Source organism: Dendropsophus ebraccatus, chromosome 9 (assembly GCF_027789765.1).
Source record: "Dendropsophus ebraccatus isolate aDenEbr1 chromosome 9, aDenEbr1.pat, whole genome shotgun sequence".
Lineage (NCBI taxonomy): Eukaryota > Metazoa > Chordata > Amphibia > Anura > Hylidae > Dendropsophus > Dendropsophus ebraccatus.
Window position 1 is genome coordinate 42,105,623 of NC_091462.1, and position 9,634 is coordinate 42,115,256.

A 9,634-nucleotide genomic window follows, 5' to 3' on the forward strand; every position below is an offset into this window, starting at 1 on the left:
TATTGGAACTGTATCAAGTGTATTTCAAACTTTGTTGTATTTCCTGCTGTACATTTACAAGAAGTAAACCCAGTCAACATTACCAACTGAGTCTGTGTTTACTCGCTACCACCTGCACAGCACTTACACCGCAACCTTGGGACATTTCCCCTTTTTGTGGGTGGCGGGTCCTACCACTATTCAGGAGGAGTACTACACCACTCTGACCACCTGTGACTACACTATCCCAAGGGATCCTGCAGCAACCCAACAGGACACCAACCACAGGGGAGAAGGGTACAACCGGCCTTATACTCAAAAAGCAGGCGTGCCAAATCACCTGTGTGCCCACCAGGCACTGGTGTCACATGACAAAACCCTTAAGGTATCTCGGCCATCCACCACCAGTAGTGGCGTTACACTTCCATCTATCAAGTGACCGGCCGTCCCACCACTACAACATCATCCGGGGGCTTACCACCAGGAAGTGGTGTTTTCTTTCCAGTCTGACACAGTGCTCTCTGCTGCCACCTCTGTCCATGTCAGGAACTGTCCAGAGCAGGAAAGGTTTTCTATGGGGATTTGCTACTGCTCTGGACAGTTCCTGTTAGGGACAAAGGTGGCAGCAGAAAGCACTGTGTCAGACTAGAAAGAATACACCACTTCCTACAGGACATACAGCAGCTGGTAAGTACTGGAAGAGTAGAGATTTTTTAAATAGAAGTAAATTACATATCTATATTTGTAAACATTGGCATACCTTTTTTGATAGGATGCCGACGTATACCTAGGATGGAATCAACTATCACTTTGTAAACTAGGCCATATGTGCATGGACCGCTCAAGGAGCTCATGCTAATAAAAAAGAAAAAATATTTCTATAGTTCTGCTTGTGTCTAATAGGCAGGTAGATAAATAGATTCATGTGACATGAATTCGGATAGAATATGTAACCACAAAGTCTTTTAGTGACATAAATCTAATTTTTATTATTATTATCAGCTTTTGTCTACAAAGACAACAGGTGAATAGAGATCATTGTTAGGGGTCAGATAAGGGTATACTGGACTGAAGTCATCTTGTGGGTCCTGTTCTCATTCCACAAATGGCATGCTGCAATACAAAAGAAAAAACTGTAAACAAAAATAAAACAATAGACAGTAAGAATTATGTTATCATTTCTATCTCTTTTTCCCTTAAAGAGAAACTATGAGCAGGTTAGAAGCATCTAACCTGCTGATATCTCCCTATAGCTCACGGGGTGCTGAGAATGAAGGTACATTTTTTATTTTCATCCTCTGAGCTGTTTTGGTGTTATTCACAGTTTATCTTCTATGCTAATTAGACTTTTTGGTGCATTGGGGGCGGGACTACCATCCCCAGTGCACTGACCCACCCCGGGCGGGCCGCTTGTCCTAATGAATAACAGTAGAGAGGGCAGGCCAGTAGCCACGTCCCCAGTATGCCAAAACACCTCATTGACATCAAAGATAAACTGCTAATATCATGGAAACAGTACTGACGATGAAGGTAAGAAACTTACCTTCATCCTCAGCGTCCTGTGTGCTCTATGGACATATCGGCAGGTTAGATACTTCTAGTTTTATTGGCAGGGTGCAAACAGCAGAAGATGGTGCACAGACATGCACCATATTTATACAGTGATTTGCCATAAGTTGTGCATGTTTATGTGGTTGGCAGTTTCTTGCATGTATGTAACACACCAAGTGCTAGCATTTTCTTAACTGGCTAGCTAACACCCGGTCAGATCAGGAATACATTTTCTGCTAGGTAAATTGCACCCAGACAGGAATATTTCTAGTGTTCCAAGGGGGAAAATATCTACATTAGAGATAAGCGAACCTGGAGCATGCTCGAGTCCATCCGAACCCGATCGTTCGGCATTTGATTAGCGGTGGCTGCTGAAGTTGGATAAAGCCCTAAGGCTATGTGGAAAACATGGATATAGTCATTGGCTGTATCCATGTTTTCCAGACAACCTTAGAGCTTTATCCAAGTTCAGCAGCCCCAGCTAATCAAATGCCGATCGTTCGGGTTTGAGTCCATCCGAACCCAAACCCAGTTCGCTCATCTCTAATCTACATACTTAGGCTATGTTCACACTACTTATGGGACCGGACGTTCCGTGACCCCGGCTGGGTCACGGAACGGCCGGTCTCTGGACGGATCATCTTGGCCGGTACTTAATTACCGTCCGGATGATCTTTCCGGTCGCAGAGCTCTGATGTGGGCGCATCAGCATGCACCCGCATCAGAGCTTCCCATAGCACACAGTGAAGTGAGTGGCCGGAGCCGCTCGCTTCACTTTGTGAACTGACAGGTCTTTCTGCGGCCGGAATTCACTGAATTCCGGCCGCAGAAATCTGACATGTCAGTTATTTGCGGCCCCGTATGGGATCCCGGCCGGAGCGTATACGATGTGTATACGCTCGAGCCGGGATCCCATACCAGATAAGGTTATGTTGAGCTCCGCAAAAAGTAAGGCCGTTGTTGCCGATGGCACTTTTAAGTAGTGTGAACATAGCCTTAAGCTGGGTTCACACGTTTTTGCAATCTGTTTTGAGATGTAAAAACTGATGCATTTGTGTGCGTCTGTTTTTTTTTTTTTTTATGTACACAAAAACGTACTTGACCTTATTTTTATGTACTTAAAAAAAAGCATCCTTTTTTTGCAAAAACTAATTGCAAAAACGTAGTGTTAACTCCACATAGAAACATGTAAAGCCTGATCGAACTAATGCTTAAATACATGAGCTATAGCAAACATTTATGTAATGAAGTGTAGATAAACAGTTTTAAAATGTCTCAATCATGATTATTTTTCTTTTCTTTTTTTTTTTTTTGCCAGAGGCTGTCTACAGCTAAATAGAGAAGTGTTGCATAAAGTCAGTATAATACATTCATATTAGTAAGAAGTCATGAGCTGATGATTCATACGATCCTGCACATACGCCGTGACTGAGAAGCAACTCTCTACAGTAGATGTTAAGGCAACTGTAGAAGACTGTAGAAACAGTAACATATTGTAAGTCTCATGAACAATGTAACTGTGTAACAGTGTAACTGGTCTTATAGAGCTTTAGGGAAAATGTACTGGGCATATTTAGGATCTGTATATTAAAAGATGCTACTGTACCAGTCTTTGACTTAAAGGCAAAATATCAACAGGTTAATGGAAACGTATCTGATGTTTTTTTGTCCTTTTTTCTGTAGATCTGCTGTTTTTGTACAGTTTGCATTTTCATATGTGCAGAATCATGGTGGTCTTTGATGCTTATGTGCATGTACATGAATATACATAGGGAAGAAGTCACTGTAGGAGGCAGCAGGCAGGCCAAGGGGGGGGGCTCTGTGGGGCCCAGGACCCCCCCCCCCCCCCCCCCCCCAGTGTTTCTACCAAGCAGATTTGCATGCTTGCATATTTCTAATAAAACTGCACAAAAACATTCGGACCAACAGAAAAATGGAGGACAGTGGCGCAATGATTTCTCAGTGACTGGGGAAGAAAAATCGTTGCCTGCTCCAAAGAAGGTTATATTAGTTAGGGTATTGAAAATATGATTCCTTGAAGAGGTACATGCAGGTAAACTGGTGTAAAAATAATTGAGTATATGTATCTAGAACAAAGCTTACTTTGATATCTTACACTTTGATTTATAATTATGTACAATATTCTAGATATCACTAAAGCAGACTCACCATTCATTATTTTGTACTATTTTAAGATATCACTAAAGAAGACTCACCTTGTAAAACCATGTTAACAATGTCCATGATGTCCATGGTGGCCATGATGTCCGTGGTGGCCATGTGGTCCATGGTGACCATGATGATGGTGGTGGTCATGAGGATGGGGGTGTCCATGAGGATGGTGGGGTCCATGATGAGGTCCATGGTGAGGTCCATGAGGGTGATGGGGAGGACCACCGTGATGGGGTGGACATTGACCAGGGGGTGGGTTACATGGGGGAGGACATGGAGGTGGACCTGAAATAGAATTTCATTAGTTGTATTACAGCATTATAATAGAATATCATAATAGAAGCGTTTGCAAAAGTAAGTATTGTAAAAGAAGCTGAACACATTTGAATTGAAATAACTTCACAAAGTAGAAACCATTGTACCATACCCTAAACTAAAATACGTGGATAAATCACAAAGTTTAGACCTTTTCTTTCAATGTTAAACTGCAACGGGATAGTGGGAATAGGGGTATTACATATGAGCACCTAACACAGGGGTAGAGAACCTTGGCTCTCCAGCTGTTGCAAAACTACAACTCCCATCATGCAGTTGTAGTTTTGCAACAGTTGGAGAGCTTAGGTTCCCTACCCCTGACCTAACGTATAACAAGTCTAGCATGAGAGTGGCCATTTTTACCTGCTGCTAAGTTTTATTAGAGAGAACTAACAAGATTGGAAACTCATAAACACACAGTCTGTTCGGATTCAAACTTTGGCAGATTTGAATTTACATATATATTTACATACTAAATATTTTAAATATTTTATTATTAATCTATTTGCCGGGACAGGTATACATTCTTTACTTCTTACATTCTTTACTTCCTATTAATCACATGTTTGCTTCAATGGAATTGTTTTTAGGTTATGTGTAGCTTAGTGTATAACAGATACTAATCTATGTGACAATCCATGACATATGTGACTGCCATGTAAGTTATGCCAGAAGTTATCTGAAGTACTGTATGTATGTTTGTGTGACAAATAGAAAAAATATTTTTCTATGTCTTTTCTAATGCAGATAATACAATATTAGGTGTCAGATCGAACTTCAACATGTGACATATGAGTCAAGTGACAACATAATGATAAGACGCAGGTATGTTAAGCTGGTCAAACAAAATCCAATACTCTTTCCTATTATAAGTGTTGGACCACATACAGTAGCCCTATACTTGCCATCAGTGAAAAGGTCAGAAATTTAAAGGATTCTGCCTTAAACTGCGGATGGCTGCTACCAAGTACGGACCCTTTTACATCGGCCAATTATTGTCAAACAAACATTGGCCAGCAATTATTTGCCCTTGTAAAAAGACCCTTCTTTTGATGATCAGATTTGTCCCCCGCTGTTAGGAGCAGATTTAAGGGGAACTATTTTGAAGAAGACGCCTGAACAATGACTTACTTTCAATGGAATCCCGGCCAGAGCATATACAAATCGTATGCGCTCCGGCCGGGATCCCGTACGGGGCCGAAAATAACTGACATTCAATGAATTGTGGCCGTAGGAAACCCTGTCAGTTCACACTATGAAGTGAGCGGCTCCGGACGCTCGCTCCATAGTGTGCAGGGGGAAGCTCTACGGCCGGACAGATCATCCGGCCGGTACTTAAGTACCGGCCGCAATGATCCCGGCAGAGACCGGCCGTTCCGTGACCCGGCCGGGGTCACGGAACAGCTGGTCTCTCACACCGTGTGAACACAGCCATAGAGCGGAAAGAGTGACAACTGATATAATCAAACCCACATAGAAATATCGCGTTTCTGCAAAAGTATGCAGGTATGTTTCAGGTAGATATGTACACGATTACAGGTGTGGTCTGATTTGATACTGGATCACTGGCCACAAGAGGCTACTTTTGGCTAGTGTACCTCTTGGTGAGAGACCTTTGGCTGCTGGACATGTCTCTATGGTGCATTCTAAGATATTTTGCCCTGACAACAGATTTTAGGAGGAGCACATTATTGATCTGAGATAAGCAGAATGATCATTTCAACAAACTGCCTGCCGTCTAGGTCACTCTGACCAAACTGTTAGGTAATGGTGAGAGCAGTGGTTACGTGGGAGGACAGACAGACCACCAGTAGAGAGGATCATTTGATCTGCAGACATGCACAAACAGCTCCCACAGTCTCCTTGTCCACTATCCAGACATAGGTAGCGCCTGTATTACACTCCCACGTCTCTGACGATTTCCAGATGATTGGCAGAAGAAAAATTGGTGTCACAATGCACATTACGTGACCTGTCAGGGTTTGCCAGAAATGTGTCCACCAGAATGCAACACTTCGTTGGACTGCCTATTTACCAGACCTATTGCTTATCATGTATTTACGGGACTAAGTGGGATGCCAGCTTTGGCAACATACATGTGTGCAGAATCTACAAGCCTAGCTGAAACCTCAGTAGGCAAAAATTTCACAGGGCGCCATGCAGATCCTATATGCCTCCATGACAGTGGCGTAGCTATCATAGAGGCAGGGAAGGCAGTTGCTATGGGGCCCCTGAGGGGAGGGGGGCCCGGGGATGCACAGGGAAGATAAGAGCCTCCTGTGTCCTTCGGCTTAACCCCTTATTTACTGCAGTGTGTAAGTGACCCAGTGTTCTCTTACATGCTGCAACACAAAAAAGGGTTAATAAGCTAAAGACAATTAGCTCTCTGCCTCACTACTCTGATAACCTCTGACCTCTGTTCTCTGAGCTCCTGCAGAGGTCAGGGGTTATCAGTGCAGGAGTAGTGAAGCAGAGAGCAAATTGTCTTTAGCTTATTAACCCTTTTTTGTGTTGCAGCATGTAAGAGAACACTGGGACACTTACACACTGCAGTATATGAGGAGCTAAGCAAAAGGTAGTCTGCTCCTTCACCTATGTATATAACCATGAGGCTCCTAATAGGCTGTTATAGTTAAATACAGTGGATTGACAGAACAAGTAGACATTGGCTCTCTCCTCTGCCAGTCACTGTTGTGGCTTCAAGCAGGATTCTGCCTCTGGCCACAAGGGATTTATTTTTTGGCCACTTTTCCCCTATAAGGATCCCTTCACTATAATATTATAATCACTTAGATATATCATCATTACATTTACACATATAAGGTTTCATTTAATTCTTTCTTATTGTGTTAGTTATTTTTAATTTTTTTGTGAGGGAAAACTCCTTTTAACTTGTATTTTATTAATTCCATTCCCTGCGCTTTCTACACTTAGGAGTCCAGTGGGCGGTCTTATCATTGATTGACTTCCTCCTGTTTATTAATGTACATGCAGAGACTGCTGTCATCAAATAAAACCATCCAGTGTTCTCCCAAGCATAGAAACAGCAAGAATAGTATTGAATAAAATGAAAGTTACTTTTCCACCAAATCCCACCCATTTTGAAAGGCAAAACCCTGATAGAAAAGCAGTGCAAGTGGAGTAATAATATAGTGATAAGAGAGACAGGTAATTTATATGGATTGTAAGAGATTCAGAGTACTGTAAATCAATATAAAACATACCGTGGTGTGGATGATGCATGGTTGAGATCCTAAAACAAGACAATAAAAACCATGACATATGTACACATATCATTTATTAGATCAATATCTTTATACAAGATTGGTGAGACCACTGACTACAGCCCCTATTACACGTAGCATTTATCATTTAAAGATTCATTATAACAATCGATCACTATAGTGATAACTAGCAATTTTGTATTAAACGATTCTGAGGTTATTCTATTCACCGATTACTGTTATGAACGATTGTTTTTACATCGTTATATGGTCGCTAATGGTTCCTCAGGACAACCCACACAACATATTTTATCTGCAAACGAGTTATTACACAAACAGATATGTGAACGATCGACGAACTATCAACGATCATTTTTCAACATGTTGAAAGACAAAAATGAACGATTTTTTGTTCGTCGTTTGATCATTAGTAGAGATGAGCGACCCTGGAGCATGCTCGAGTCCATCCGAACCCGAATGTTCGGCATTTGATTAGCGGTGGCTGCTGAAGTTGGATAAAGCCCTAAGCCCTTATGTGGAAAACATGGATATAGTCATTGGCTGTATCCATGATTTCCAGACAACCTTAGAGCTTTATCCAACTTCAGCAGCCGCCGCTAATCAAATGCCGAACGATCAGGTTCGGATGGACTTGAACCCGAACCCGGTTCGCTCATCTCTAATCGTTAGTTATTATTACATGGACAGATAATTGCTCAGTTTCGATTGTTATAATAAATTTTTAAATGATAATCACTCTTGTAATAGGGCCTTAAAGATCCCCGTACACCTTAGACTTTAGCTGTCCCAACCCACCACTTACAGCACATTCAGACGTCAATTTAAGGTGTATGGGGCTCTCCCAACCGTCCACAGACAGATGACATCAGTGGGCATAAGGGGTGGACGTGATGGAAAATCATGCCCGACCCCTTTGTTTCGAGAAAGATAATGAACACAGAAATGCTTGGCTGTGCTTGAACGTTCCTGTGTATGGGAAGGATGGGGGCCCCCTTGGGAGAGATCGGTCAGCCTCCAATTATTGAAGACTTCCTCTTCATGCTCTAGGAATGCCCATGGTACAGAACAATGACAATGACTAATACAGAAAGTCATAGTCTGATATACAGGCTAAACTATAATAGTGGTCCGAATCACACTGGTTACCTCATTTAATGGACAGGCAGCCTAAAAAAAAACTTTAAAATATACTTTTAGGCCATGTTCACACAGTGTATTTTTTAAGATAAGAACGAGGATTAAAATAATGACCGTTCTTGTCTTAAAATAATAAACTGTATTGAACTTTTTGGGTACAACGGCCATTGTTCGCACAATATATTGAACAACGGCCGTTGTTCGGTACGGCTATGGAAATAATTGACATGTAAATTATTTCTGGCCTCCGGAGTGTAAATGATGGTCGTGGTTCTGCTTTGTTCACACAATGTAGGGCTGTTCTGACGGCCGTACATTGTATAGAGTTCAATGTGCACGCAATCCAAATAAAATAAAATTCTATTTCTGCGGCCAGTATGGCAGTATCAGCCACAGGAACATGTTAAACAGCCGCCATTGTTTATTTATCTATGTTTTTAACATTCATAATACTATATTAATAATAATCCGAATGATTGTCATACTCATAAAGAATTCTGGGGGTTATTCACTTTTTTATTCCTTTTCTTTGTTGTTTACATAGTGTCACTATAGTCTATAGCAGAGTGCAGAGATTATTGTCACTTATTAACATAGCAGGTTAAATAGATGAGAGATAGATAGATAGATAGATAGATAGATAGATAGATAGATAGATAGATAGATAGATAGATAGCAGATAGATAGATCTTAAACCTATGTAGCAAAAAGGTAACAATCAGGTTCTACCCTTACCTCTAAGCTGAATACAGGTTTCTGGTAGAATAGTCCAGATTTTGTAAGTGAATGACAGCAGTTTCCTTTAAATGAAAATACGAGTTTTAGGGAGGGCTTTACACTGCATTGTCAACAATCCACTCCCTTCCACATCATGAGACACTAAACACTCCCTGCAAATGAGGTTTTATGGTCAAAGGTCGATAATACAAATTTTGCAATACAGGATTTACCTCAATCAGACTGTTACTTTTTGTGACCTATGTCTGAATTTTAAATAACGCCTGTAAAGCGGCTAAACATTAATATATCTATAATAAAAGCAAGTTACAAAGTTATGATCTGTTGGCACTGTACCCAGACTCTCTTTGTATTGGAGCGGCAGAGTGAGTTTAATCACATGACATTTTGTTTATTCATTACTTTCCTCTATTTGGATTGTGAAAAAAAAATGCACCCGGTATTGTGAATTACAGCAAAAAAAGTCACATAAATTTTGGTCCTTGCGGATTAGCCAA

General features: G+C 41.2%; 1 long non-coding RNA gene across 1 annotated transcript; it reads right to left on the reverse strand.

Moving 5' to 3' along the window:
* Positions 1-942: 942 nt before the first annotated feature.
* On the reverse strand, positions 943-9,215 carry LOC138800897 (uncharacterized). Its single transcript, XR_011364538.1, has 4 exons — positions 9,135-9,215; positions 7,242-7,270; positions 3,747-3,987; positions 943-1,092 (listed from the first exon to the last, which is right to left on the reverse strand). It is a non-coding gene; the product is annotated as an uncharacterized lncRNA (long non-coding RNA).
* Positions 9,216-9,634: the final 419 nt, after the last annotated feature.